The sequence below is a fragment of the Chiloscyllium punctatum genome, chromosome 3 (genome assembly GCF_047496795.1).
Source record: "Chiloscyllium punctatum isolate Juve2018m chromosome 3, sChiPun1.3, whole genome shotgun sequence".
Taxonomy (NCBI): Eukaryota; Metazoa; Chordata; class Chondrichthyes; order Orectolobiformes; family Hemiscylliidae; genus Chiloscyllium; species Chiloscyllium punctatum.
Window position 1 is genome coordinate 25,399,610 of NC_092741.1, and position 5,238 is coordinate 25,404,847.

Below are 5,238 nucleotides of genomic sequence, written 5' to 3' on the forward strand. Positions count from 1 at the left end.
TCTTTCCTGGAGGTAACCCATCTACCTGACTGTATCTGCGGTTTTTTCTCTCTTCCTACAACTGCTATATATCACACCCATTAGTTCCTGCAAATTCCTCATTGCCTCTAACTGCTGCTACAACTGATCCATGTGATCTGATAGGATTCACAACCAAACCCACTTCCTGCTGACATAACCATCAATAACATGGAACTGGGGAAGATATTTCTGAAAAATCATCAAGCGAAAATATATGGGTAGAAATTAAAAATAAAAATGGAAAGATCACTTTGATGGGATTGTACTGTAGGCCCCCCAATATCAAGAGAGAAGTTGAAAAACAAATGTAGAGGGAGATCTCAGATAAATGTATGCATAATAAGGTTGCAATAATGGGGAATTTTAATTTTCCAAATATTGATGGGGACTACCACGGTGTTAAAGGACTGGATGGTGAAGAATTTTCTTCATAAATATGCAGTTGCTCCTACGAGAGAAGGAGCAAAATTGGAGCTTCTTTCGGGCAATACGGCTGGGCAGGAAACTGAAGTAAAAGTGGGGGAACACTTTGGGTCGAGCCATCACAATTCTATTAGTTTCAAAATGGTTATGGAGAAGGCAAAGCCTTCAATAAAGGTTAAAGTTTTGAATTGGAGTGAGGCAAATTTTAATGCTAAGAGATAAGAACTTTCAAAAGTTGATTGGAATAGACTGTTGACAGGTGAAAGGATGACTGACAAGTGGCAGGCATTCAAGAGGGTGATGATGAAAGTTTAGAGATATTTTGTTCCTGTTAGAGTGAAGAGTAAGGTGGGTAAAATGAAGGAACAATGTACGAATAAAGGTATTGAGGTTCTCGTCAAGAATAAAAGAGAATCTTATTTTAGATAAGGACAACTTGGTTCAACTGAATCTCTTAATCAATATAAAGAGTCATGGGCATTCTCAAGAGAGAAATCAGGAAGGCAAAGAGAGGATATGAGATAACATTGGCAGATAAGGTTAAAGATAATCCAAAGTGATTCTACAAATGCATTAAGAGCAAGAGGGTAACTACAGAGAGGGTAGGATTTCTTAAAGATCAAGGAGGTTGTCTTTGTCATAAATCATAGTCATAGAGATGTACAGCATGGAAACAGACCCTTTGGTCCAACCAGTCCATGCTGACCAGATATCCCAACCTGGGATGCTGCCTGAACTGCTGTGCTCTTCCAGCACCACTAATCCCGATATCGCAACCCAATCTAGTCCCACCTGCCAGCATCCGGCCCATATCCCTCTAAACCCTTCCTATTCAAATGTCCATCCAAATGCCTCTTAAATGTTGCAATTGTACCAGCTTCCACCACTTCCTCTGCCAGCTCATTCCATTCACGTTCCACCCTCTGCTGAAAAAGTTGCCCCTTAGGTTTCTTTTATATCTTTCCCCTCTCACCCTAAACCTATGCCCTCTAGTTCTGGACTCCCCGACCCCAGGGAAAAGACTTTGTCTATTTATCCTATCCAAGCCCGTCATAATTTGGTAAACATCTATAAGTTCAGCCCTCAGCCTCCAACACTCCAGGGAAAACAGCACCAGCCTGTTCAGCCTCTCCCTATAGCTCAAATCCTCCAACCCTGGCAACATCCTTGTAAATCTTTTCTGAACCCTTTCAAGTTTCACAACATCTTTCCAATGGGGAGGAGACCAGAATTGCAAGCAATATTCTTTTGTGCAGAATCCCAGGAGATGGGAAGGATAATAAATTAATATTATACATTAGTTTTTACTGTGGAGAAAGAAATGGGGTCTAGAGAATGCAGACAAATAGACTTTGATGCTTTTAAAACAGAAGAATTTCTCTGCATACTCTCAACTCCATTTCTTCAGTTCCTGGAGTTAGTTGGAGAGGTCATGAGGTCACCAGGGAGCAGCAGAGCCTGTTGGGATACGTGAGGGCTGAAAATGTGTTGCTGCAAAAGCGCAGCAGGTCAGGCAGCATCCAAGGAGCAGGAGAATCGACATTTCGGGCATGAGCCCTACTTCAGGAATGAGGAAGGTGTGCCAAGCAGGCTAAGGTAAAAGGTAGGGAGGAGGGACTTGGGGGAGGGATGTTGGAAATGCGATAGGTGGAAGGGGGGAAAGGTGAGGGTGTTAGGCCGGAGTGGGGGTGGGGGCGGAGAGGTCAGAAGACGATTGCAGGATAGGAAGGTGGTTAGAGGCCAACTCCTGCACCTATTGTCTATTGTCCTCCTTTCCTGACTGCCAGCCGCAGACAGCGTGCAGCCCCAATCCCTTTCTTTCCGTCTTTCTTGCTGATTTTGGCAGCGCTCCGCTCTCCTCCCCTCCCTGTCTCCTGCCTGCAGGAGACTGATGCCAGGCACAGCGGCAGCAAAAATAACCTGTCGCTGCATTGCGTGCGTGGCCCAACACGAGTGCAGAGGGGTGACTTGAGCAGCCCCTGCTGGCGGAAAAAGCCTACTGCACCTGATATTCCCAGGCAGTCTCCCATCCAAGTACTAACCAGGCATGAGTCTGCTTAGCTTCCAAGACCTGGCGTTTTCAGACTAGTATGGCCGTAGGCGCTGGCCCCTGCCTTTTCTCCCCACTTCAAGGCGTGCTGGCCAGCCACATTTTCTTTGCTGCTCTTTCTCTTGATCCCCTTTTTTTTTTCTCTCTTTTCTCTTTGCTCTTCCTCCTCCGTGCGTGCTTCCCTCCCTCCCTCCCTCCAGCTAGCCCTTGCCCACCAGGCTCCTGTCGTCTCCCACATCCCCACACAGGCCAACTGCAAAACCTCCCCCTGCTTCATAGGGCTGCAGCCTGCATTCTCTCATCCTTCCACACTCCTCCACGCCTCCATTTCGGAATGGCAGGCAGTGGCCAGTGGGGTACCGCAGGGATCAGTACTGGGACCGCAGCTTTTTACAATATATGTTCATGATATAGAAGATGCTATTAGCAATAACATTAGCAAATTTGCTGATGATACTGAACTGGGTGGCAGGGTGAAATGTGATGAGGATGTTAGGAGATTACCGGGTGACCTGGACAAGTTAGGTGAGTGGTCAGATGCATGGCAGATGCACTTTAATGTGGATAAATGGATGCTTATCCACTTTGGTGGCAAGAACAGGAAGGCAGATTACTACCTAAATGGAATCAATTTCGGTCAAGGGACAGTACAGAGAGATCTGGGGGTTCTTGTACACCGCTCAATGAAGGTAAGCATGCAGGTACAGCAGGTAGTGAAGAAGGCTAATAGCATGCTGGCCTTCATAACAAGAGGGATTGAGTACAGAAGCAAAGAGGTTCTTCTGCAGGTGTACAGGGCCCTGGTGAGACCACACCTGGAGTACTGTGTGCAGTTCTGGTCTCCAAATTTGAGGAGAGACATTCTGGCTATTGAGGGAGTGCAGCGTAGGTTGATGAGGTCAATTCCTGGAATGGCGGGATTACCTTACACTGAAAGATTGGAGCGACTGGGCTTGTGTACCCTTGAGTTTAGAAGACTGAGAGGGGATCTGGTTGAGACAGAGAAGATTATCAAAGGATTGGACACTCTGGCGGCAGGAAACGTGAGTGCCGAAACAGAGGACACAGCTTAAAAATACGGGGTAGACCGTTTAGGACAGAGATGAGGAGAAACGTCTTCACCCAGAGAGTGGTGGCTGTGTGGAATGCTCTGCCCCAGAGGGCAGTGGAGGCCCAGTCTCTGGATTCATTGAAGAAAGAGTTGGACAGAGCTCTCAAGGATAGTGGAATCAAGGCTTATGGAGATAAGGCAGGAACAGGATACTGATTAAGGATGATCAGCCATGATCATATTGAATGGTGGTGCAGGCTCCAAGGGCAGAATGGCCAACTCCTGCACCTATTGTCTATTGTCCTCCTTTCCTGACTGCCAGCCGCAGACAGCGTGCAGCCCCAATCCCTTTCTTTCCGTCTTTCTTGCTGATTTTGGCAGCGCTCCGCTCTCCTCCCCTCCCTGTCTCCAGGAGACTGATGCCAGGCACAGCGGCAGCAAAAATAACCTGTCGCTGCATTGCGTGCGTGGCCCAACACGAGTGCAGAGGGGTGACTTGAGCAGCCCCTGCTGGCGGAAAAAGCCTACAGCACCTGGTATTCCCAGGCGGTCTCCCACCCAAGTACTAACCAGGCCTGAGTCTGCTTAGCTTCCGAGATCAGATGAGAACAGGCGTTTTCAGACTAGTATGGCCGTAGGCGCTGGCCCTTGCCTTTTCTCCCCACTTCAAGGCGTGCTGGCCAGCCACATTTTCTTTGCTGCTCTTTCTCTTGATCCCCTTTGTTTTTTTTTTCTCTCTTTTCTCTTTGCTCTTTCTCCTCCGTGCGTGCTTCCCTCCCTCCCTCCCTCCAGCTAGCCCTTGCCCACCAGGCTCCTGTCGTCTCCCACATCCCCACACAGGCCAACTGCAAAACCTCCCCCTGCTTCATAGGGCTGCAGCCTGCATTCTCTCATCCTTCCACACTCCTCCACGCCTCCATTTCGGAATGGCAGGCAGTGACCAGTGGGGTACCGCAGGGATCAGTACTGGGACCGCAGCTTTTTACAATATATGTTCATGATATAGAAGATGCTATTAGCAATAACATTAGCAAATTTGCTGATGATACTGAGCTGGGTGGCAGGGTGAAATGTGATGAGGATGTTAGGAGATTACCGGGTGACCTGGACAAGTTAGGTGAGTGGTCAGATGCATGGCAGATGCACTTTAATGTGGATAAATGGATGCTTATCCACTTTGGTGGCAAGAACAGGAAGGCAGATTACTACCTAAATGGAATCAATTTCGGTCAAGGGACAGTACAGAGAGATCTGGGGGTTCTTGTACACCGCTCAATGAAGGTAAGCATGCAGGTACAGCAGGTAGTGAAGAAGGCTAATAGCATGCTGGCCTTCATAACAAGAGGGATTGAGTACAGAAGCAAAGAGGTTCTTCTGCAGGTGTACAGGGCCCTGGTGAGACCACACCTGGAGTACTGTGTGCAGTTCTGGTCTCCAAATTTGAGGAGAGACATTCTGGCTATTGAGGGAGTGCAGCGTAGGTTGACGAGGTCAATTCCTGGAATGGCGGGATTACCTTACACTGAAAGACTGGAGCGACTGGGCTTGTGTACCCTTGAGTTTAGAAGACTGAGAGGGGATCTGGTTGAGACATATAAGATTATCAAAGGATTGGACACTCTGGCGGCAGGAAACGTGAGTGCCGAAACAGGGGACACAGCTTAAAAATACGGGGTAGACCGTTTAGGACAGA

The 5,238-nt window shown here is 47.9% G+C and overlaps 1 non-coding gene and 1 pseudogene across 1 annotated transcript; both read right to left on the reverse strand.

Moving 5' to 3' along the window:
• Window positions 1-2,437: 2,437 nt before the first annotated feature.
• Window positions 2,438-2,546, reverse strand: LOC140472860 (5S ribosomal RNA; annotated as a pseudogene).
• Window positions 2,547-4,066: 1,520 nt separating this feature from the next.
• LOC140467295 (5S ribosomal RNA) lies at window positions 4,067-4,185 on the reverse strand. Its single transcript, XR_011955390.1, has one exon. It is a non-coding gene; the product is annotated as a 5S ribosomal RNA (ribosomal RNA).
• Between the last annotated feature and the right edge of the window lie 1,053 nt (window positions 4,186-5,238).